We start from the raw sequence: 26,144 nt of genomic DNA, 5'->3' as shown, positions 1-26,144 counted from the left end.
CGACTGGCTGGGGCGTCCCCAGGACAGGGTTGAGAACCACTGGTTTATCAGAACAACTAGGTGATTACTTCCGTGGGCAAAATTGGCTCACAATAATCATGCCAGTTAATCTATAGGGATTTCTCCATTCTTTACATTCTATGGTTAGCATCTTGTTTCTTTGCCTTTTTATGCCCTGCTACTGAAGTGCTTGTGAATGATGATCTGGTCCAGTATTTCCAGAGAACCTGAACACAGGTGCACTGTAATCTGGAGAGAACCACAATTCGGCAGAAGAAATTTGCAAACCATCGTTGTCAACAATATACCCATTACCAGGTGGTTGATTGTTTGTGCACCAAGAACCTATGCTTGAAACTTTCCTGCACTAACTAGGTCCTGAATTTATAGGCCCTTATGCCTTACGGAAAGAATGAACCCTGTAACAATGAGTCTCCAGCTTCCTGATAACCTTAAGATTTCTTCCTCATTTCATGTCTTTTTACTGACTCCAGCTACATCAAACTCTTTTGCTAGACACCAAACACCTCCAACTCCAACCTTGATCAATGATCAACCTGAATTCAAGATGGAAGATATTCTGGATTCCAGGATATCCCACAAGATGACACAGTATATCGTTCATTGGAAAAGTTATGGTCCCGAGGAGAGGTCCTGGGTTGATAACAATCTTCATCTTCTAAGAATATTTTTTGGAAGACAGCTTAGGGGATATCCAGAGGCCATCCTTTAAAAGGTGGAGAGGTCCAGATAAGCAGTTCTTGCTTCCTGCCAGTAGGGGCCTCTGTAGGCTTCGGGGACTATTTGATCAGTCCTCACAGTTCTTTGGCCCACATTTTCTGCTGGCAGCCATCTTCTTTTCTGTCTGGACATATATAACGCCAGACTTCCAGTCAGCTGGTTGCCAGAGCTTGATTTGCATTCTCCGGCCCCCATGTTGGAGTCCTGCTTTCAGAGTTCATTTTTCTGCATTGACTTCAGCATATTTCTTGCTTCTCTTGATTGATCTCATCTGATTTTCCTGTTTCCAGTATTTGCTTGTACCTCTTACTGCATTCCTTCTCAGTGCTAGTTAGGGGCTTATTATCTAGGGCCTGCTGGCCACCAGTGCTCAAGGACTCAACCTGAGGAGAAGGTGGTCATTGCCAGCAGAAGTTGACTGCCATTGTTCAATTGGAACCCATCTGACTCACCTTGGGGGTCATACCCCCAGCAGGCTATGCTATTGCACTAGCTACCTAAATTCATTAGGGTTTTTCTCCTATTTTATGTCTATTGGATAAATCCTTAGTGAATCAGGTACTAAGTTAGGTAGACATCCCTATGCACATAGATAGCTGGTTTAAATCTAGATGGCTACATATTAGCTAAGAAAATGCTAGCTGCTATCTTGCCAACTAGGTTGTGGTTGAAGCTTCACCAAAATATAATTGGCTAGAAGTTTGCTGGAGAAATTTCAACTGTCTATGGTATTGAAAATAGGCCCCAGTGCTTCTGCGAAATTATCCACTGAGCCACCCATTTATAGCTTCCACCACAATAAGATACACACCATCGCTTCTTGCTTTACCATTCTATTATCTTCTAATCTACTTCCTTCACATATTTTACTGTTATTGTCCCGGTCATATTTGGCAATGGGTAGAAGATACACTTTATGTATGCCAACAAGAGAAAACATTTATTCATTTCCATGGTAATGGTAATGCTAGTGTAGAGGATTATCAAATAAATTACAAGGTGATCTGTATTGCAAAAGTAATATAATAGAAGCTTTCGGCCTATGCGTGACAAGAGAACAAATCTCTGTTTTTAGTTAATACTGTGGGAGCCTGCAAAGAGATATGGAGGAAAACTGAGATGAATATGCCTTGGAGATCTGGCCATAATAAATATGTATTTATAGATTTAAAAATAAGTGGAGCAAGAAGCCATGAATGCCTGATGCTGCTATAAAAACATGTTTGCAATGCATTGAGATAGTGATCAGAAATAGCTGATCCATATGTAAAGATTGTTTCTGTAATGTTGCCAGGTTTACCATGTATGTGAGATCTCTGCACATGCCTGTGCACACGTTACAGTTGCCTTGGCATTCAGACTAAAACTAGAGATATGTGAGTATAACTCATAGATTGCGTGCTTATTATTCTGTATATTTATTATATAATTTGACATTGGCTCCTTTCTGCCCTATTACTTTTAACCCAATGTACTCTTTCCCTTCCCATGAGCTCTTCCCTCCTTTTCTTCTTGATGCAATATAAAAAGCATTGTGTGAATTGCATGGTTTTTCCTATCTAGTTACTATGGACTGAATTAAAGTGATTTTTTCCTCTTTACTAGCTGCTTCTCTTTTAGTTTTGCTTTGAGAGTGCAAGTGTCAGGTTACCTATTTTCTGCTTTGTTTCTTTCCACTTACTGTCGCATTTATATTCTACCTACTATTGCAGATGTTTTGTTTGATGCTAAAAGTTTCATGGCAATCTTCTGACCTCCACATAGCCCCTCCTTTACTGATATGAAGGCTACTTTTGTTCTCCTTTCACATACAGTCTCCCAATATTTCCTCTTCTACACATGTGATAGGGAAGAGATGAAGCTAATTACTAAGACCAAATGGACAAAATATCAACTCAACTTACCTATACCATTTTTTTAAATACATCTCTTTTCTTTATACTAATTAGAGGGCCCAATGTAATGTTTACTTTTTTTACTGCTTAGTATTTTTTTATAAGAAGGTGTCTTTCTTGAAACTTCCTTGGAACTAAAAGTAGGATTGGGAAATATATATATATACAGGAAGTCCTCAGACTTATGACATGATTGGTTCCTGAAAACGGTGTCTAAAGTTGAATATTTACAAGTTGAAACCAATTGTTTCATAAGGGCCAATAGCATATTTTCATAAGGGCCAGTAGCATATTTTCCCCCAAATAAGCCAGAATTTAGTAATATATTCAGTACTGTAGAAAGTCGACACATTTTAAAGCATTTTTTTTTAACAGAAAAGTGTCAAGGCATGCCTACAGTACATTGCACTGACACTGTTTTGAGGAGAAGTCCCTGGTACTCTTCCTACTGATATCACCTTGCCAGGCCTCATGGCCATCAGCACATGAATGTGTGCCTGCTGGGAGAACTGGGCAGAAAACTCATTGAAGACATCCAAAAGATGGGGGAAAAGGGAGAAGTGTTGCTTATTGGAGATTTTAATCTGCTGTGTGTGTATTGGAGTATCCCTTCTGTGGAATCTACGAGAAGTAGGGAGATAGTGAATGATCTTCAAGGGACTCTGCTTAAACAAATGCTAATGGAACCCACAAAGGAGGGTGTGATACTCAATCTGGTGCTCACTAATGATTGTTGTGCCAGAGGTGGACCCATGGGCCAAGGTGGGGTTGACGCTACCAATAGGAGGGATCCTACGGGTCCCCACCATCAGCAGGTGGAGTGGGCTGAAGGCCGGAGGCCGGCTGGCGCTTCTCCAATACCAGCCCTCATTCCCCGCGGGTTAAGCCTTTGGATATCGGGGCCGGCTGGGATTAGGTGGGCCTCCATATGTTGTCATTGATGGAAAGGCAGAGAGGTCAACCCAGAGGCAGCAACAGTAGAATGGAGAAGTCTATACTGGACGAGGCAGAGTTCCGGAGACCCGGGCACCATAGTACCAAAGTCAGACGGGGCACCTGAGCAAGAACAGGCCGAAGCCTGAATAGGCCAAGTCCAGGACGTAGACTGAGTCGTCTAGAGCAAGCTGGAGTCAGGGCCGGCAGCAATCAAGGAGCGGTGGCAAGGCAAGGCTGAGGTCTGGGCGAGGAGAGAGTCTATAGCATAATCAGGCAATGCAGAGGTCCGGGCTTGGAGAGAGTCAATGGCATAGTCAGGCAATGCAGAGATCGTGTCCGAGAAGGCAATCCAATGAAGGCTAGGAATCAGGAATGCAGGGACGAAGGAGAACAGGAACAGGAACTTGCAGGGATCAGGAACCAAGAATGTGGGAGAATCACCAGGAGGCAACGAGTACACGACCAGCGTGGAGGCCTGTTGCAAAGGCGATCATTGGAAGCCGAGCCCGGCCTTAAACACTGGAGCTTCGGTGACGTAATCATCCGGGGCCGCGGCCAAGTTCCCACCGCGGGCCCTTCATAAGGAACAATGATGCATGCGAGCCTAGAGAGGGACGTGGCGCTGAATGGCGTCATCTCTCCACAGGCCACAGGGAGAGGCGCGATGCAGAGCACAGAGATCTGTAGCTGAAGCTGAGGCACCGGGGGTGGCCCGAGGATGGAACTGGCTGCCCACCGCCGCAAGAGATGAGGAACTAGGCACTGGATTCGCCAGAGAGGTGAGGAGACCAGGCCGCGGGTCTGCCGTGGCCAGTACCTGCAAGAGTACCCCCCTTTACGCCCCCCCTTGGAGGTCTGGGTTTGCCCGGATGGGCGCATTGAAATTGAAGGAGGAGGTTTTTATCCAGGATGTTACGAGCTGGTTCCCACGAATTCTCTTCTGGGCTGTAACCCGCCCAGGAAAGGAGGTATTCCCACTGGCAGCCCCTATGGTGAACATCAAGGACTTCATGGACCTTGTAGGTAGTGTCTGATTCCGCAACCAGCGGAGATGGTTCGAGAACTTTTCGTGAAGACCAAGATAGAACCATTGGCTTCAGAAGTGATACATGGAACGTATTATGGATTCCTAATGTTGGTGGCAGCCGAAGGTGGTTTGTAACTCGTCCAACACGTCCAATACTTTGGGAAAGTATCTTAAGCCGAATATACTGAGTGCTTAACCAGACTTTCTGGCCAGGAAGAAACTCTGGAGCAGAGCGTTGATGGATGTCCGCGGACGTCTTGGCCCAGAATGCGGCGTGGCGTAAGCGAAGATTCGTCTGATTCCAGAGTGCCTTGAGGGCATCAGCAGTAGCTTGCATGGCAGGAGAGGGCACAGATAACTGTATGGGAATGGTGGTCGTGGTTGCTTCCTGTAAACGATAGAGAAGGGCAATGTACCTATGGCAGCGGCAATATGGGAATTGTGGGAGAATTCCGCCTAAGGAAAGAGTTCAGACCAGTTGTCTTGACAGTCATTTATGTAGGCGCGAAGGAAGGATTTTAAGGAGTGATTCATTCGCTCAGCTTGCCCGTTGGCTTGTGGATGGTACGCTGTGGTTAAACTGATGTTGATTCCAAATTTATTGCAGAGGGTGCACCAGTATCGGGTGACAAATTGTGGACCCCTGTCAGAGACAATGCCCTTGGGTAAGCCGTGTAGCCGAAATATATGGCGTGCCAATTCGGGAGCAGATGGTAGGACTGGTAGTGGAACAAAATGGGCCATTTTAGAAAATCTATCTATGGTAACCCATATAACCATATGACCCTTGGATGGCGGTAAGTCCACAATGAAATCCATGGAAAGATGTGTCCACGGTTCTTTGGGAGTTGGAAGTGGCTGAAGCAAACCCCATGGTCGACCGACCGGGGTTTTCTGTTGAGCGCAAGTATTGCAGGAATCGACGTGTGCTTTAGCATCAGAGACCATAGTAGGCCACCAGAAGAACCGCTGGAGCAAAGCTTGGGTTCATGCTCGCTCTGGGTGACTGGCGAACTTAGTCATATGCCCACCGGAGGACTCTTTCACAGAGGCGACGGGGCACAACAGTCTTCCCAGTCAGGACTGGGTGAGTTGCAGACAAATACAGGCTGGGTCAATGATGTGACCGGGTTCTTCAGAAGAATCTTCTGGTTCAAAAGAATGTGACAGGGCATCTGCCTGAAGATTTTTTCCAGCTGGGTGATAGTGAAGTTCAAAGTTGAACCTAGAAAAAAACAGGGGCCCATCGAGCTTGATGGGCATTGAGACACTGGGCACGATTCAAGTGTTCCAGGTTCTTGTGATCTGTAAATATGGTGAATTTATGCTGAGCACCCTCTAGCCATGGGCGCCATTCTTCTAGGGCTAATTTGATAGCAAGCAATTCGCGATCTCCAATGCTTTAGTTTTGTTCCGCAGAAGAAAATTTGCATGAGTAGAACGAGCACAGAACTAGAGATCCAGAAGTTGAATGTTGGCTCAAGACCACCCTGGCCCCAGTAGCTGAGGCGTCTACTTCGACCTGGAAGGGGCAGTTTGGGTCTGAATGTTGAAGACAAGGTCCAGCAAGGAAGGCCTCTTTGAGGCATTAAAAGGCTATAATGGCTTCCGGGATCCAGTTCCGGGTATCTTGGCCCTTAAGGGTTAACGCGGTGAGAGGAGCCGCCAGTGTTGAGTAATGAGGAATGAAATGGCGGTAATAATTCATAAATCCAAGGAATCGTTGTAGTGCTTTAAGGCCTATGGGCTGAGGCCAGTCTTGGATTACTTTGAGTTTTTCAGGGTCCATAGAGAATCCTCGTTGTGAGATTATATACCCTAGAAAGAGTAAACTGGATTTTGCAAACAGGCATTAATCCAACTTCGTGAAAAGATGGCTTTCGTGGAGACATTGAAGTACCGTGCGAACATCGGTGCAGTGTGTAGCCAGATCCTTGGAGAAGACAAGGATGTCGTCAAGGTATGCCACAACCTTAACGTATAGTTGATCTCTGAAGATTTCATTAATCATCCGTTGAAATACTGCGGGAGAGTTACAGATACCAAAGGGCATCACCAGATATTCGTAATGCACGTCTCTGGTGTTGAAAACTGTTTTCCAGATGTCATCAGGGCGGATATGCACCAAATTGTAAGCTCCACGCAGATCCAATTTGGTGAAAATGGAGGCTCCATGTAATTGATCAAATAACTCAGAGATCAAGGGCAACGGATATTTGTCATTGCGGGTGATGGCATTTAATCTGTGGTAATCGATACATGTCCTTAGGGATCTGTCTTTCTTCATAACGAAGAAAAATTCTGCTCTGGTTGGAGATGTAGAGGGATGAATGAACCCTTTAGCAAGGTTCTCTCGGATGTACTCCATCATAGCCTTGATCTCAGGAAGTGACAGAGGGTAAGTACGCCCTCGGGGAGGCGTAGTCCCAGGCAGAAGTTTGATAGGGCAGTCGAACCTCTGAAGAGGTTGTAGAAGGTCCGCCTTCTGCTTCGAAAAGACATCTTCAAAGTCTGCATAAGGAGCCGGTATGCCTGAGGGGGTGGTTGCCAAAGGAATCACAGGGAGTGGCACCACCTTTTGTAAAAAAGTCTGATGGCAGGTGGAACCCCATTCCATAAGCTGAAGTGACCCCCAATCAAATTGGGGGAATGATGTTGGAGCCAAGGTAGCCCTAGGACTATAGGGTGAATGGATTTCTCTAAGATCAGTAGTTCAATTTCTTTAACAGGGAGGGTACCAGTAAGGAGTTGAACTGGCTCAGTGGACAAGGAGACTCGGCCACGTAATGGCTCACCACAAATTGAAGCAATGCCCAAGGAGGTCTCCAAAGGATGGGTATTTATACCCAAAAGTTGAACTAGATCCTTGAGGATAAAATTTCCTCCTGCTCCGGAATCCACCAGAGCAAGGATTGGAAAGGACCGGGAGTCCCAAATCAGAGCAACTGGTAAGGACAGTTGAGGGGCCAGTGATGTTGTGCCCAAGTTCAGGACCCCAACTGAACATAGGCCGGGAAGTTTCCCGGACGGACTGGGCAGGCCTGTAGGTGATGGCCTGGTGCTCCACAGTACAGACACAGGCCTATTTGTCTCACCGGATGCGCTCTTCCGGGGACAGCATCCCATGGCCCAACTGCATGGGTTCTTCCATTTTGGCCACAAGGGGAACCCTACTGGAGGCAGGGCTAGTGGCCAGTGGCGATCTGGAGTGAACCTGAGAGGGCCTTCTGGGTATTCGATTCTCCCGGTGGCACTCTTGGAGACAATGATCAATTCGGCCCGTCAGATTGATGAGATCCTCAAGTGAGTGAGGGAGCTGTTATTGTTTGTAAGGTTTGGGGTGGACCCTTGGACACTGTGGCAGCTGACCACGCCCACGGGGGTCCGGGCTTGGAGAGAGTCAATGGCGTAGACAGGCAATGCAGAGGTCCAGGCTTGGAGAGAGTCAATGGCGTAGTCAGGCAATGCAGAGGTCCAGGCTTGGAGAGAGTCAATGGCGTAGTCAGGCAATGCAGAGGTCCAGGCTTGGAGAGAGTCAATGGCGTAGTCAGGCAATGCAGAGGTCCGGGCTTGGAGAGAGTCAATGGCGTAGACAGGCAATGCAGAGGTCCGGGCTCGGAGAGAGTCAATAGCGTAATCAGGAAATGCAGAGGTCCGGGCTCAGAGAGAGTCAATAGCGTAGTCAGGCAATGCAGAGGTCGTGTCCAAGAAGCAATCCAATGAAGGCTAGGAATCAGGAACGCAGGGACGAAAGAAAACAGGAACTTGCAGGGATCAGGAACCAGGAATGCAGGAGAATCACCAGGAGGCAACAAGTACACGACTAGCATGTAGACCTGTTGCAAAGGCGATCATTGGAAGCCGAGCCTGGCCTTAAATACTGGAACTTTGGCGACGTCATCATCCGGGGCCGCGCCCAAGTTCCTGCCGCAGGCCCTTCATAAGGAACAATGATGCATGCACGTGCGCGCCTAGGGAGGGGCGCATCGCTGAATGGCGGCATCTCTCCGCAGGCCACGCGGAGAGGCCCGATGCGGAGCACAGAGATCCGTAGCTGAAGCTGAGGCACCGGGGGTGGCCCGAGGACGGAGCCGGCGGCCCACCACTGCCAGAGATGAGGAACTAGACACAGGATTCACCAGAGAGAGGTGAGGGAGCTGGGCCGCGGGTCTGCCGCAGCCAGCACATGCAACAATGGTATTAATGTCTCTGTGTTCAGAGTAGGAGCTCACCTGAGCACCAGTGATCATCAAACAGTAATCACGGGGGGATTGTGATGACTTGCAGTAGAATCTTGTGAGACTGGAAGATTGGGCTTCCAAATGGCAGATGAAATTTAACATGGACAAGTGCAAAGTGATGCACATAGGGAAAAATAACCATTGCTGTAGTTACACAATGTTAGGTTCTATCTTAGGAGTTACCACCCAGGAAAGAGATCTAGGTATCATAGTGGATAATACATTGAAATTGTCAGCCCAGTGCGCTGTGGTGATCAAAAAAACAAACAGAATTAGGAATTATTAATAAGGGAATGGAAAAATAAAACGGTGGATATCATAATGCCTCTATATCGCTCCATGGTGAGTGCACACCTTGAATACTGTGTGCAGTTCTGGTCACCACATCTCAAAAAAGTTATAGCTGCAGAGAAGGGTGACCAAAATGATAAGGGGCATGGAATGGCTGCCCTATGAGGAAAGGCTATGGAAGTTAGGGCTGGTCAGTTTAGAGAAGAGGCGACTGGGGAGATATGATAGAAGTCTACAAAATCATGAAAGGTCTTGAACAAGTTAATGTAAATCGCTTATTTACTCTCTCAGATAATAGAAGGACCAGGGGCACGCCATGAAATTATCAAGTAGCTCAATTAAAACAAATGAAGAAAATTCTTTTTCACTCAGTGTATAGTTAAGTTCTAGAATTAATTGCCAGAGGATGTGGTTACAATAGTTAGTGTAACTGGGTTTAAAAAAGGTTTGGATAAGTTCCTAGAGGATAAATCCGTAAACTGCTATGACAGTAATTAATAAGCAATAGTAGCTTGTGATCTATCTAATGTTTGGGTAGTTGCTGGATACTTGTGACTTGGATTGGCCACTGTTGGAAACCGAATACTGGGCTAGATGGACCCTTGGTCTGACCCAGTATAGCATATCTTATGTTCTTATGCTATGTTCTTATGTTCTTATTTAAAAGATTAGACTGAAAACATGGTTTGCCTGTATATCTTGAAATCCATGCACTCAATGTTGTGTAAGCACACCGGAAGCAAAGATGAAAACTACATCTTTACATTATTTGTAAACAATTTAGTTTGCAGTTAAAGCAAAATCAAGATCTCCAGTGATTATTTCATCCCTGAAACGATAGCAGTGTTTACAGTTTATATTGTATAATCAGTAAAAGCAGGGGGCATGCTTATAAAAAAAAGATGGCCACCTTTAATTCCACAATAAATTATGCTAATTTTGCTATTTAAAACTGGTCTGGAACCAGATTTTAAGCTCATTGAAACTCATATGAAATGTAACAAAAACTGTACTAATAAACACTTTCTGCCTCTAGCGATGACTTCAGACCTAAATTCAACTGAAACAGAGTCTACCCACATTAGGTGAAAATGGGGAAACCTTCTAGATTTAATGAATATTTTTTACTAGTTGTGTGTTTATCTGTTAATAGGACCAAAAATCCACTATAGGATTTTGTAAAGTCTCTTTTTCATTCCTCTCTTCCTTGGATTAACAATGTTTGGGTAAAAGGTAGGAAAGTTTTTTATTTTCTTGTTGGTATAGTTGTTGCCACAGACAAGGAAATCAAAAGAGCTATTTCAACATGCTTGTGACGTCTTGGGAATCTGCTTTCCTTTGTTTTGGTAAGGAGATTTCAAAATATGCATGACTATTTTTTAAAAGGAATTTGTATGTGAGAAAAAGCTTTTGAAAAGAGGATTCTTAGAAACGGTAGTTTTGTTTTTCATTTTGAGGTTTTCAGTAATTTTTTCCAAAGTCAGTGATACGTTTGGTGTGTGGCTTGAACAATAAAAAATTTATCTTATCACTATTTAACCAATACCAATGAAAATACATTTTGCTGTATTTACAACTTTAAAGAAATTTTCTTTAGGAATATTCCTATGTGTTAGTTTATTCATTCAGACTCCAAAATCTTGACGGCAATGGCACTCCATAGAAGACCAAAAAGAGGGGGACCTAAACATTGGACTGCAGATTAATTAAATGTAATTTCTTTATATACTGATGTTTCTGTTTTTCTTTATTTGTTTTGATTTATTAATTGGCATAATTAGTTACTTTTAGTTGCATGAGTGGATGTCTAGAATTTTCATATACCTTTAATAGAAAATAGGATGTACAGTATATAGTTTTAGGAATGTATATAAAAACCAATATACAAAAGTATGTTAACACTATAACATGCATTAACAAATGTTAAATGCTTGTGTTGTTGATTGCAAGTGGATAATATGGGTTAACAATGCTGTTAATATGTGTGATCTAGCTTGCAATAGTTTTAATACAAAATCTATGCTAATAAAATATGGAAGTATGCAAAATAGTGTTTTACCTATGAACGCAGCAAAATAATAAGGGGAAACTTTTAAAACATACGCGCGGGTGTACATTTGTGCACACTACCCGGCGTTCACAAATGTACGCTCGATATTATAACATGCGCGTTAAGACACACGCAGGTTATAAAATCAGGGGTAGGCGCGCACAAGGCAGTGCACACTAGTGCAAATTGTGTACACCGAGCCCTCGAGGAGCCCCACTGACTTTCCCCATTCCCTCCCCCCCACCTTCCCCTCCCTGTCCTGCCCCCCAGCCCTAAAGAAACCCCCCCTCCGTACCTTTTGTTTTGTACGTTACGCCTGCCAGAAGCAGGCATAACATGCGCACACTGGCTGACTGGTGTGCAATCCCCCTGTGCCGGAGTCCTCGGCCACGCCTCTCAGACCGCCCCCAGACCGCCCAGCCACAACCCCGGACCGCCACGCCATGCCCCCGGACCATCTGCCCCGCCCCCATCTCGCCCCCTGCCCGTCCATTCAGAAAAGCCCCGGGACATACGCGCGTCCCGGGGCTTTATGCGCGCCACCGGGCCTTTTGAAAATAGGCCTGGCGCGCGTAACCCCCCTAAACGCGTAAGTCTTTGAAAATCTGCCCCTAAGTGTGTTAAAATGTGAAAAATGCACATAGGCACATTAATGCAATAAAATTAACTACACCTTAAAGAGATGCGGTTACATTTATGCAATATTACCCATATATTCTTGCTTATTGTACACATACATTTTAACATCTCCAGTAATGCATGCATAATTTGCATCTCATTAATATCAGATGTTTAACCCTGTAAGAAAATTGTGACATCAGAGATCTTACATTTTACAGATATAAGTAAATAACTTCACTGATTTCTTATGAGGATTTTTCTTATCTGTGCATGTGCATTTATTTATACCATATATGCATATTCAGTCACCATTATATATACTTGGAACAATAAAGTAAACTTTCAGTAACTATTAACTCTATGTTTATTCAATGGTTTGAAAATGGTTAATGACATTGAAAATGCACTTTAGCAGTAAATAATCAATCCAAATCAACCTTGAAACTTGAAAAAAAAAATGTCCCTGCAGACAAAGTGCAATAAAAACAGAAGAGAGAGAAAGAGTCATTTTTGACATTAGCTAAAGCACTGAAATAAGAACACTTTCCATTATGAGGGGAATTTTTGAAGCGAACTTGTGTGCATAAGTTTGCTTTGAAAAATCTCGGGTTGTACTGGTACACACATGGACATATGTGCAGGAAGCTGCACCTGATCCCGAGGAGGTGGAATTTTGTGTGAATACTTTTACATGCATACTTTAAAAAATCAAAAGTATGCACACTCAAATTATATTCTCCACCCCAGCTCCATCCTTGGAACAACTACCAGAAATATGGAGAAAAGTATGCACAAAATCGCATTTCACACATACCGTATTTATTTATTTATTTTACCTTAATACCCCGCTTTTCCTGGCACTTCAAAGCAGCTTATATCAATAAACATGATAAAAGCATACATCATACTTTTACTCACCAAACATCCCAGCTGATTTTCAAAGTCATAGTTTACGCGTGTGCATCCTTTTGAAAACATCATCACACTGCCTGGTTCAAAAGTCAGATTACAAAGGGTTAGGAAGAGAGAACAGGATAGACACTTTAAAGTATAGTGTTTTTCAAGTGCTATGGATAGAAGGTGGCGTGAAGAACTGGGGGATTGCTAGCCATGGGCACACAGGACTCATGGCATAAATCTATTGCTCATTACCCCCAATCTCAGGCAGCTGAAAGCAGCTCTTCTTTTTCGGGCTGATTTTAAATGGCCGGTGCATGTGAAAAACGGGGGTTATGCACGTGGCTGGGCCTTCATTTTAGAAGGGGCCCAGCCGCGCGCGTAACTCCCATTGTGCGCAGAAGTGCAGGGCCAAAGAAAAGGGGTGGTCCGGGGAGCGGGGCTTGAGGTGCCGGAACAGCGCCCATTTGCCGAAGGCTGGGGAAACGCACACCGCAACTTGCTACCGCTCCTTTGGAGGAGCAAAAGGTAAAATAAAAAAAAACAGGGATAGCTAGGATAGGGATAGGGGGTGGGGAGGAGAGGGGGAAGGGGAAGGGAGGTTAGGATAGGGGGAAGGGAGTTTAGGATAGGGGGCAGGGAACTCGGGAAGGCTGCAGTGTGTCGCTGTGAGAAAACTGCAGTACTCCACCCTCCTTGCACACTCTGCCCCGGATTTTATAAAATTGTACGTCCATGTGTGCGCGCCGGGTAGCGCACATGGACGTGTGTGAATATGTTTAAAAATCTACCCCTTTATTTTCTAGCCCTTCCCATCTAGGCAGTCTACAGGTGACAGAGGAGGGGCTAGAGAAAGGAGCAGCTCAATTGTTTTCTTCTCTGCAGTGTCTGCTTCATCTTCTTCCTGTCCCCTTAGTAGGGAGGGGCAAGATTGGAGCAAGTACTGCAGGCAGGATGTGAGGAGAAAAAGGAGGGGGTGAGCCTGAAAAAGGGGGCAGAGTAATTGTTTTCTGTTCTGTTTCATCCCCAGAGCCAAAGCAAGGGTATTAGGTGCCCTAGGCAAAACTTATAGCCTGCCACCAATCCCCCACCCTTCCCCACCCCTCCCCACCCCCGTCATACCCTCCCCACCCCCAATTAAAAATTATGCATTTATAATAATAGATTTTACATGAACATTTAAAGTACAGTCTTCTGAGGTAAAAATATCACTTACAACATGGGCATTATATTTACATGCAGTGCTGTAAAACTCTGAAAGAAAGTAAAAAAAAGACCCTTAGAATTGGTATTAGGGCTGGTGTAATGTGTATAGGGTATGGGCTTGGCCCTCAGAAAGCCACCAGTAAGCTAAATTAAAATTTCAATATAGTAAATCTGCCATACCAAAACTGCAATAACTGCCAACACTCAAACACTTAACAACCCTACTTATGAAAAGGCAACACTGCAATTATTACACCAGGCCCAAAAATGCCAATACACCTATTATTAGAAAAACAGAAAAAGCCAAGCTGCTATAGATCTCTACACAGAACCTACTCACTGGCAGAATACGCCAACTTGGTCACACATGCAAAATTCAAACAATCCTTCATCAATTGCAGAATAAAGTGACCATTAAATTGTAATACAAATGTGCAGACAAAATCTGAAATGGAACCACAATAAGCCAGTCTATGTATACAGCACAATAATGGAAAAACAGAAACATTACAATTCCTTATAAAACATCAAATAATAAAATCAGGAAATATAAATCAATAAAAGTAAAACCATGCTAATAAAAACAATATTTCAAAACAGCTGACAAATAGAATAACATACAATAATTTAAAACTCATATAAATTTTCCATAGACCAATAAAATACGTCAAAACAGCAGACAGAAATACCACCCAATATTTAAAACTTAAAAAGGATTAAAAAAATTCCCTGCTGTCCATACTTTGATTTCTAGATGCCCTGAGATTGTTGTAGATTAGCAGGGAAGAGGAGAGGGGTTGTTATTCATAGTCTTTCTCCTCCCTCTTATATATACACACATGCTCATTCACAGAACTTGCTCTCTCACACAGACATGCTCTCACACACGCAGACTGACATACACAGAGACACAGTCTCAGAGAGAGACACACATACAGATATGTTCTCTTACACAAAGACATGCCCCCCCCCCCCCCACACACACATACTTTCTCTCACACACAAACAGCCACAGACTTGTTCTGACAGACACAGAAACACTCTCACTCACTTCCTCCTCCTGCTTCCTCAGGCAGACGGAATCTTCATCTTTCTTGAGGCCATGGAGGCTGCTGCTGCTTTGCTTCCTGCATCTGCTTGGGGTGCGGGGCTCGTGCTGTTGCTCGAAGGCTGTGCAAACCCGGGCCAATGCTACCTGTTCCTGTTCTGGCTGCAACTGCATGGCATCTCTTTCTTCTTGCCTGCGCAAGACCCACTACTTCCAGGCCGCATGCGTGGGAAGAAGAAGCAATGTTGTCGCTACCCCCAGACTGGTAGTGCTTTAAGCGGCTGCCTAGTGTGCCTAGTGCTTTCACTGCCCTGCTCATCCTCTCCCAAGCTGCCCCCTTCTTTCAATAGGTAGTAGATAGGAGAAAACAGGAAGAGAGGAGATGGAACAGACAGTCACAGCCTGTGATACTAGGATTGGACTCGTCAGAGGACAGAGTGGGGGGAAAAACTGCAATATTGGGTCAGACAACAGGAGGAAGGAAGCAACCTGGAGCACAAGTCAGGGAGATGTAAGTGATTTATGGAGAGGTAGAGGAGGTAAGTGCTGAAAGAGAGTGTAATGTTTGTCAGTTGCAGGATCGCCCCACGATTGGCAGCAGTCACCCCAGGATGCTGAAGGCCTCCAAAGAGGCAGGCACACCTTCATGATGCCGTCAGTAACACTGCTCCCTGGGCTTCCCTCGGTGTGTGCATCCCTGTGGCAGGAAACCTGGTTGTCAGCGCTCAGTGGTGACATCACAGCGGCTGGGTATAAAAGGCCCATCTGCACTCCACAGGATTGCCTCAGCAACAGGTTTCCCTGCTTGGATGAGGTGCGAGTTGCTCCTGCTTTGGTTCCTGATCCTACCTTGGTTCCTGTCTGCCTTGCCCAGCCTGAACCACCTTGCTCAGCCTATCTTGCCCAGTCCAGCCTTCTATGTCCTTGGCTGTCCATTATCCTGGTCCTTCTTCAGACTATTCAGCACTGAGCTCTGCTTTGGAACCGGATCTCCCTCTTGCCTGCCGCCTGCTTTGACCTCAGCTACGAACTTTGCCTACACACTGCTTGCCACCTGCTTCAATCTCCAGCTAGTTCCTGGTAATTGTCTCACTGCAGCCTGTCCAGACCTTGTCTTGTCCTGGACACTCTCTCTCCATATACGCTCTGTGGGACCCTTGTTAAAACCTACTGTCCCCTGGGAATTATGCAAACAGAATGTTGGGAATTATTAGAAAGGGAATGGTGAATAAAACGGAAAATGTCATAATGCCTCTGTATCGCTCCATGGTGAGACCGCACCTTGAATACTGTGTACAATTCTGGTCGCCACATCTCAAAAAAGAGATAGTTGCGATGGAGAAGGTACAGAGAAGGGCGACCAAAATGATAAAGGGGATGGAACAGCTCCCCTATGAGGAAAGACTAAAGAGGTTAGGACTTTTCAGCTTGGAAAAGAGATGGCTGAGGGGGGATATGATAGAGATGTTTAAAATTATGAGAGGTCTAGAATGGATAAATGTGAATCGGTTATTTACTCTTTCGGATAGTAGAAAGACTAGGGGGCACTCCATGAAGTTAGCATGTGGCACATTTAAAACTAATCGGAGAAAGTTTTTTTTCACTCAATGCACAATTAAACTCTGGAATTTGTTGCCAGAGGATGTGGTTAGTGTAGTTAGTGTAGTTAGTGTAGCTGTGTTTAAAAAAGGATTGGATAAGTTCTTGGAGGAGAAGTCCATTACCTGCTATGAATTAAGTTGACTTAGGGCTGGATTTTAACAGCTACGTGCGGGCATAGATTTATGCGCTGTTGGAAACAGGATGCTGGGCTTGATGGACCCTTGGTCTGACCCAGTATGGCATGTTCTTATGGTCTTATATTCTGGAATCCAAAGACTCAACCCAAGGGAATAGGGCTGGTATAGGTGAAGCTCCAATCTAGTCCCAGTCCAGGGCGTGTTCGCCAGCTGCTGGCATGGACCTTGTAGGCTCGCCTGCTAGGCTGCATCAACCATGCTGCAGCACAAGGGTCCACTATCCTTACAGAGGGTAGACGAAGAGGGTTTGTATGCTGGTGTTGTGAGAAGAGGTGAATGCTTGGAAGGTGGTGCTACAAGAGGAGATTAGTGTTAGAAGAGGTGAATGTCTAGGGGAGGGGAGTGAGGAGGAGGAGTTGGTACAGAATGAGATGGATGTTTGGGATACAGTTGAGTCAGGGGAAAGCATGATGAGGAAGAGGAGTAATTAATGGGGGGGGGGAGCACAAGAATTGAAGATGATTGGTTTCCTCATCTCCCTGAAATCAGTAATGCAAACGTGGATGTCTAAGGTGATGAGAGAGAGCGAGAGTAGATGGATTAATGAGAATCGTAGAAGAATAGGTTGCATGTGGAGGAAATGTAAGGTCACAAGACCTGGAGAGGGGGTGCGTGACAGAGCCAGAGGGGAAAGACTTGTGTGAAGGAAAGTCAGAGATGGTGATGGGATGTGAAGGCAGCCAGAGATAGTGTGGGTATAGGGATGGGTCAAAGTTGGTGAGGGAGGATAGATGCAAGTGAGAGATGGAGGTGGTGAAGTGGGAAGGTGTGTGACAGAGCCAGAGATAGTGAAGTGGAAGATAATGACAGAGAGCTAGAGATGGTGAGGAGGGTAAAGGGCATGAGGTATGATGGTGTGAGGGAGCTAGAGGTATAATTGGGGAGGCGAGAGTGATAGAAAGCCAGTGGTAGTGATTGAGAGGTTTGAGAGAGAAAGATGAAGGGTTAGGATATGAGAGCCAGAAGGAGTGATATGACAGCTGACAAATGGACCTCTGTGGTTTCAAAAGCTTATGTACATTATTTTTAGATAATTCATATGCTGATCCAGTAACATTTTTCAGAATCCCATGCCAAGAATCCCATGGTTGGAATTTAATTTTCTGTGTTATTGTGTTCTATGTATGATTTATTTTTTATTATATGGAGAGAGGTGTGGAGAGTTAAATAATTTTGTGAAATGAACTGCTTCAGCAAATGAAACAGAGCTTGTGGCGAGCCCATTCAAAACACACTGGCAGTACGTCACTGATCCGTTAACAATCAACCACCCCCAGTATGGTGTATTCTCTTGACTCTTCCAGTGTATTTGCTCTTCCAGTGTGGTTGGTGCTGATTTTCAAAATTGTTCCCATAATGCAGGATCGTAGTAACACTAGTGACCGGTGTTTTGACAGGATCATTGTAGGGAAGGAGGGGGAAAGAGGTAGATTTTTTTTTTTTGGGGGGGGGGGGATTGTACATGACCGAGCCCCATGGGTCTATGACCTAAGTCTTTTAAGAAACTAGCAACACTTTTAGTGAAGATAATTCTGTAGTGTAAGGAGCAGAAGGTTTGAATGTGAGTCTGTATGGATTGGTGAAATATTTAACTTTTGGAACAGATAGGAATGTATACCAGATACAAGAGACAAACTGAAAGGAGAGATGATGAAAGGAAGGAGCAAAAAAAGAAAATATCATCATGGATATGGGGGTCAAGTACAAAAGGGGTGATAGAAGCTTTCTAAACAAGACACAAAGACTACATTTCAGACAGAAGATGGTAAAAAAAAATAAAGAAATGCATGCACATCAGTTTTGCTTGTGCTGTTTGGAGAGAGGACATTTTTTGGTTCAGGATTTAATTTCCTGCAGCTTCAGGAAGGAAAACCAATCCACAGCAAAAAAAAATAATAATAATAAATTGTGCATGCAAAACCTTCAGCAAAAATCACTATGGATCTTTTCATGCCCTACTTCCCTTTAAGTACCTTCCTCCCCGGGGTGGGAGGCTGTACTTTGCCCCAAAGTACTACATATATAGCAGTGGTTCCTACCTACCCTTGTCCTCAAGTATCCACAGCCACTCTAGTTTTCAGAACATTTAAAATCAGGGAAGGGGCGGGCAAGAAAGGCATCCATACTAGGGATGTGAATCGTTTTCCATATCGTCTTAACGATAGAAATCGTGTGGCAGGGCAAGAAAATCGTGTTAGGCACGATTTTTTAGTTAAAAAATCGTTAAAAATCGTTTTTTCCGATTAGTGCGCACTAACTCGAGTTAGTGCGCACTAACGGAGAGTTAGTGCGCACTAACTGAAAATGATACAATTTGACACTTTTCAGGTCAGTTAAGGTCAGTTTAGGAATGAATATGTATTCCTATTGGCTGCCCTCTTATTTATTCATGTTACCAAGCTTCCCACTGACAGTATATGGGGGATGGGAAATGGAAACAGTTGGTAGCTTGACAAAACAAGTAATGTGATCAGTCAATGTGACTAGAACTTGTGCCCTAACCCTGATACCAGGGGTATTGTGATCTTCCTGCACACAGTGCCCTATTCCTGATACCGGGGGTGTTGGGATCTTCTTGCACACATCCCGGTATCAGGGATAGGGCACTGCATGCAGGAAGATCACAACACCCCTGGTATTAGGGATAGGGCACTGCGTGCAGGAAGATCACAACACTCCTGGTATTAATAGGGATAGGGCACTGCATGCAGGAAGATCACAACACCCCTGGTATCAGGGATAGGGCACTGTGTGCAGGAAGATCACCCCGGAGGAGTGAGGGTCAGGCAGCTCCCCCCTGTCTGTGAAGCCAGCCTCTCACTAGTAATGCAGGGAGGGAGCTGTCTCAGACTTCACCATCCTCCTCCCCCCCCCCTCACCCACACACCATTCACTAGCTGGGACATGGGGGAAGTCAGGAGTGAGGGTCAGGCAGCTCCCCCCTGTCTGTGAAGCCAGCCTCTCACTAGTAATGCAGGGAGGGAGCTGTCTCAGACTTCACCATCCTCCTCCCCCCCCCTCACCCACACACCATTCACTAGCTGGGACATGGGGGAAGTCAGGAGTGAGGGTCAGGCAGCTCCCCCCTGTCTGTGAAGCCAGCCTCTCACTAGTAATGCAGGGAGGGAGCTGTCTCAGACTTCACCATCCTCCCCCCCCCCCCTCACCCACACACCATTCACTAGCTGGGACATGGGGGAAGTCAGGAGTGAGGGTCCGGCAGCTCCCCCCTGTCTGTGAAGCCAGCCTCTCACTAGTAATGCAGGGAGGGAGCTGTCTCAGACTTCACCATCCTCCCCCCCCCTCACCCACACACCATTCACTAGCTGGGACATGGGGGAAGTCAGGAGTGAGGGTCAGGCAGCTCCCCCCTGTCTGTGAAGCCAGCCTCTCACTAGTAATGCAGGGAGGGAGCTGTCTCAGACTTCACCATCCTCCCCCCCCCTCACCCACACACCATTCACTAGCTGGGACATGGGGGAAGTCAGGAGTGAGGGTCCGGCAGCTCCCCCCTGTCTGTGAAGCCAGCCTCTCACTAGTAATGCAGGGAGGGAGCTGTCTCAGACTTCACCATCCTCCCCCCCCCCTCACCCACACACCATTCACTAGCTGGGACATGGGGGAAGTCAGGAGTGAGGGTCAGGCAGCTCCCCCCTGTCTGTGAAGCCAGCCTCTCACTAGTAATGCAGGGAGGGAGCTGTCTCAGACTTCACCATCCTCCCCCCCCCCCCTCACCCATACACCATTCACTAGCTGGGACATGGGGGAAGTCAGGAGTGAGGGTCAGGCAGCTCCCCCCTGTCTGTGAAGCCAGCCTCTCACTAGTAATGCAGGGAGGGAGCTGTCTCAGACTGGTATCAGGGTTAGGGCACTGTGTGCAGGAAGATCACAACACCCCTGGTGCCAGGGTTAGGGCACTGTGTGCAGGAAAATCACTTAAAATCTACACTTACCAACAATCAATTACATATATTTGAACTGTGTACAGTTCCAGCCAGGACCACCTTTCTAAAATGCACAGTGATTGGCAAATTCAACATGCACTAGCATTTCAGGTGCCTGCTAACAAAAATAATAAACAAACAAGTTCTAGTCACGTGAGTGCTGATCATTACATTACTTTTTTTGTCAAGCTTCCAACTGTTTCCATTTCACATCCCCCCAACCATTACCTCAGTGTTAGCCTTGGTAACATCAATAGATAAGAGCACAGCCAGCCAATAGGAATACATATTCATTCCTAAGTGACCTTTACTGACCTGGGAAGTGTGAACACTTTGTTTCATTTTCTGTTGGTGTTCGTTAGTTTCCAGTTCCATTTCCCATCCCCCCAACCATCACCTCAGTGGTAACCTTGGTAACATCAATAGATAAGAGGGCAGCCAGCCAATAGGAACACATATTCATTCCTAACTGACCTTCAGTGACCTGGAAAGTGTTTATTTGTATCATTTTCAGTTAGTGCGCACTAAATCGAGTTAGTGCGCACTAACTGGGAGTTAGTGCGCACTAACTCCCGTTAGTGCGCACTAACACGATTTAACGATTTTTAACGATAAATCGTTAGAATTTCTATTGTATCGTGTTCTATAACGATTTAAGACGATATTAACATTATCGGACGATAATTTTAATCGTTGAAAAACGATTCACATCCCTAATCCATACAACTGCTGGTGCAGTGTCGGCAGAAGTGTCTCAGCCAGCCATGGCCATATCATCAGAGAGGGTCTAGCAAGCTGTATCATCAGAGGGCGACTCCCACTGCCACCCCAGCCTGACTATGTCATTGAAGGGGAACCTTTGCCCACTGCTTTGGCCATTGTTTAGCCCTACAATGGTTCTATTCCTAATGACTAATACGTATATATTTGCAAACATTGCTGCTGAGGTACTAACAAGCCAAAACTTCACAAATGGCACTTTTTTTTTTTTTTTGCTAAATCACAAACTTTTGTGCATTATTATGGTAAGGGGCACAGGTTTTAGCATGAAAAGTGTAGTTTCCACATTTGCAGATTTCTGCTTGCAACATTGTATTCAAATCAAGCAGCTAAAATACAAAATCATGTAATGCCACTCATTAACTATTACTGCATGGATAAGATACCTGCAAAGCTAGGTTCACAGAAGTTTGTTTGGAAAAAAAATACACACCTCTTTGAAATGTGGTTTTTTGGTAAACTTTGTGCAGCAGAATTGTATGTGCTGTTTTTTTCTATGGGGGTTGTTTTCATGCAGTATTTGGCCGTGAGATGCGTTGTTTTGTCTCAAGGCATAGATCCAATCCCCAGACTTTTATCCAGTCACATTTGAAAAATGTTGCTGACTGGGCCTGGGGCAAGGGGGCATCCTAGGCCCCATCACAGGATCTTTGAGAGGTTTTTTTTTGGTTTGGGGATATGGGAGAGGGTCAGAGGGATGGGGGGGGGGGGAGGGGGGCAGGGATGCTCTCATGAACTATCAATGATTTTTTTAAAATACATTGGGAGATGGGAGGACTATACCCCCAATGACTTTGGGCTTCTATTGGTGTGGGGAGGTCTGAATTCAGGTATTTGGAAAGGGAGTGTGAAGGGACACTTTTTTTTATTGAGAACAGGGTTGGGGGTTTGGGGGCCATCGCCCCACATCTACTTAAATCTTTTTTTTTCCTTTGGGATATTGGCTCCGGGTTGAGCCAGGGGTCAACCCAGACCGTTGTTCAACTTCTTTTTTTGGCATGCATTTTTTAAATTTTGCATGGCCCTTTAAATATAATGTGGGAGCCTTGGGACCTGCATTAGAGTCCTGGGGCTTGAATGTTATATTTAATGAAACCCAGAGAGATGCTGTTAATTTTTCACAGCTGACCACTTTCTCAGTTGGCCATGATAAATTATTAACATAGAATTGACTAGTAATGAGCTGCTCTGTATGGATTAGCATTATTCAGGCATGCAAAGCAGCTCACTGTAAAAGGGGAGGGAATCTAGTCAAGGCCATTCAAAATATTGCATGTATCGTGCAATATCACTGTGATAGTACTCTATTTTGCTATAAAACATGCTGTTTAAGGTGCGCTAGAGCACTTCTGTGGCTTGATGTATCTCCCAGTTAAGTTTGCAGGACAAGTGGCTCCACCTCAGAACACCTCTGTCCTGCCCCTCACTTAGACATAAATCAAAAGAGAAAACTCTATCGCTGAGTGAATAATGTACTTTAAGATGACATTTATCTATGACTTTGTGCGTGTTTAGCTAAAACTTTCAAGCACCTACACTCTGTAGAACAATTTACTATCGAGTTCGTCTTAATTCACCAAATATTTTTGTGGAGTAGGAGGGAGGTTTCATATACTGTGTAGGTGTCCCCGCACAAATACATAATTGGTTATAATAATCATTAACCAACCTCCTCCTCCGTAGTGATTTTTTGTGAAAATAAAGAAAAAAGTTTTTTTTTTGAAAGTCCCAATGGAATCTCAAACTGTTCCGTGGCACTTTGATCATGAAGAATTTTTTGTACGTAATAAACACTATTCAAGCAAAAAAGCTTTAAAATTAGTTTTGAAGAGGGTCCAAATACAACTTCCCGCTTATGTTGGTAGATGGTGTCCAACCTTTAATGATAATCCTGATGATCCCGACACCTACACAGTATATGAAACCTCCCTCCTACTCCACAAAAATATTTGGTGAATTAAGACGAACTCGATAGTAAATTGTTCTACAGAGTGTAGGTGCTTGAAAGTTTTAGCTAAACACGCACAAAGTCATAGATAAATGTCATCTTAAAGTACATTATTCAATCAGCGATAGTTTTCTCTTTTGATTTATGTCTAATAATTGAGGATCGTTGATTTTTGTGGTGACTCTCTTGATATATTTGGTCTGCCCCTCACTTAGCCAGCTTACTTTCTAGCTGGGTAAACAATTAGCTGGTTAAGTGGTAGCTGCAGTCTACAGCCAGATATTCGAACAGTGCCATTTAACCAACTAAATCCCAATTTAGCTGGCTAAATGGTACTGAATATTGGTCCCTATATTTATAAATTAGAGGATAATGAGGGTAATTTTCAAAGGGATTTCAGTGGGTAAATAGAGTTTTATACAAAGAAATGGCCTTCTACCATTGGCAAGTTAACTTACGTGGGTATGTCATGTTCTTTTATAAGTTTACCTAGATTGAACAGAGGTGTTCCTGGGGGGATGGGGTTTCGAAGGGATTTGGACTTAAGCTCATGCTTTTGGGTTTTAAAAAATGTGCATGTAAATTTTCAATGAAAATTTGTGCAGAGGTTTTAATGGATATAACATGTAAATTTGTTGGGATAATTTTCAAAGTGGACTTATGCGCTTAAGTGTGCTTTGACAATTGATATAACTCACGTATGTTTTTGCTGGCTGTCTTATGCAAGGTTACAAAATTAGCCTCAATAAGTAGATACATGTGATATCATATGTGAAATGCCCAGAAATGCATCCACTGGAAGTGGGGATGTTCCTGTCATTTTTATAGGATTCTCCTACAATTTTTGATTTTCATAAAAAAAATAATTGGTTCAGAAAATCTTAAAATCTGTTTAGTACACTCAATTCAACCTGGAATTATTCCATAGAATCATAAAGTATAATCATACAGCTTAGGACACAGGAAATGACACATTGTTCACTGAGGTATGAGTCTCCTTTACCTACCGCAATGCAAAGTTGGGATCAAAGTTAACTGACTCATTTTATTGAATCTGGTACAGCCACAGACTTCTAATTAGTTTAGTACTGCAGTAAATCCTATGCATAAACATCAAAGAAGTACAAAGAAAAATTGAGATTAATTAAACTTTTCAAGATTTCCTGTCATATTCAGAGGAACTTTGAAAAACAATGTATGATCAAATAATCTAAGTGTAAAAGACATTTTTCCCATAATTGTTCATTTTAAGATTCTGATGTATAATAGAAGCATGTTTTTATAATCATATGTTTTGTCCATTCTACCTTTTCCAGTGATTTCCTACCATCACAACCCCTTGCCTTGTACTGCTTATACTTTGAATACTTGCTCGTCAAAGCTGCAGTTTAATTAACTTACTACTTTTTGTACTATTTCCTTGTTAAATGCCCATATGAGAATTCTGATATATCAAAAACCCTCAATTGCAAAAAAAAAATCACATGCAGTACAAAACTAAATTAATTTTTTATTATAATTGTTGTGTGCATGGGTGGACGCTTGAGAGCATGAGCCTCTGTTCCACAGCACGGCCTGCATAATCCTGGGGCTAGCTGCGGTCCACGCTGCTGGTGGGTGAACGCATCTGGGCATAGGCTAACTGGAACGGGAATACTCTTGTCTTGTACCTTGGCTTAGAACAGGAATACAAGTGTTCTTTCTGACTTCCGCTTGGAAGTGGTTTGAGTGTGAGGAAAGACAGAAGCTGAGGACTCAAATTAAGATGTGATGAAGGCTTGAACATGACTTTGAAGACTTGGAACAAGGTGAAGACTCAGGACTTGGAACTAGATGAAGGCTCTAAGAAGGGCCAGCACCACTGCATGCCCTACACAACCCATGGGCTGGTCGTAGACCATGACAATAGCGGTACAGGCACTGGACTCAGGAACAAGTCAGAAGCTGGAATATGAACTCCAAAGACTGGGAAAGGACTCAGAAACTTGGATTCAGAGTCAGAAACTCGGAACTCAGATTCAGGAACCAGGAATGGGCTTCTGAAGACTTGAACCAGCAATCGAAGACTCTAAAGACTCTGGACAGGACGAAGGCTTGGGTTCAGAAATATGGCAAAGACTTGGATTAAAAAACAAAATGAAAAACCAGGCACAAGGAGACCAGAAACATGGAAGAGGCCACATGGAGGACCTTGAAAGCTCTCTCAGATCTCTGCAAAGGCCAGGAGCAAAGACTGAAGAGACTTTTTATAGGGCTGGCAGGAAATGACATCATTGGGAGGCACCACAGCATTTCCTACCATGGGCCCTTTAAATGCGGGCTATGGTGCTTGAGCACCTAGGGAGAATGCTGGCAGGAGAGAGACTACACAGGAAGCAGACAACAGCATTGGAGGTGCTCCAGGCTGTAGGAGGACGTGACAGCGATGGCAGCAGCACCGCATGGAACAGGCAGCAGCTGTGACTCTCTGGCCACGAAGAGAGGCACGGCGACGGCACCACTGCTGCGATGAGCAGTTGCGCTATGAGTGAACCGTTCATGGGGTCCTCTTGTGAGCAGTTTCACAACAATAATATATTGATGATGGAAATTTTCAGTGGCCAAACTGCTTTAGTTAACCATATAATACTGATGATACTGATGGAGTAGTACTAATTAACCTTATAATACTGATGGTACAAATGACAGTTTAACCGCAAGGAGCGTGCAAGGAAAAAAAA

This window comes from Rhinatrema bivittatum, chromosome 4 (genome assembly GCF_901001135.1).
Source record: "Rhinatrema bivittatum chromosome 4, aRhiBiv1.1, whole genome shotgun sequence".
Lineage (NCBI taxonomy): Eukaryota > Metazoa > Chordata > Amphibia > Gymnophiona > Rhinatrematidae > Rhinatrema > Rhinatrema bivittatum.
The sequence above is the reverse complement of the archived record's forward strand: the minus strand, read 5'-3'. Positions refer to the sequence as shown.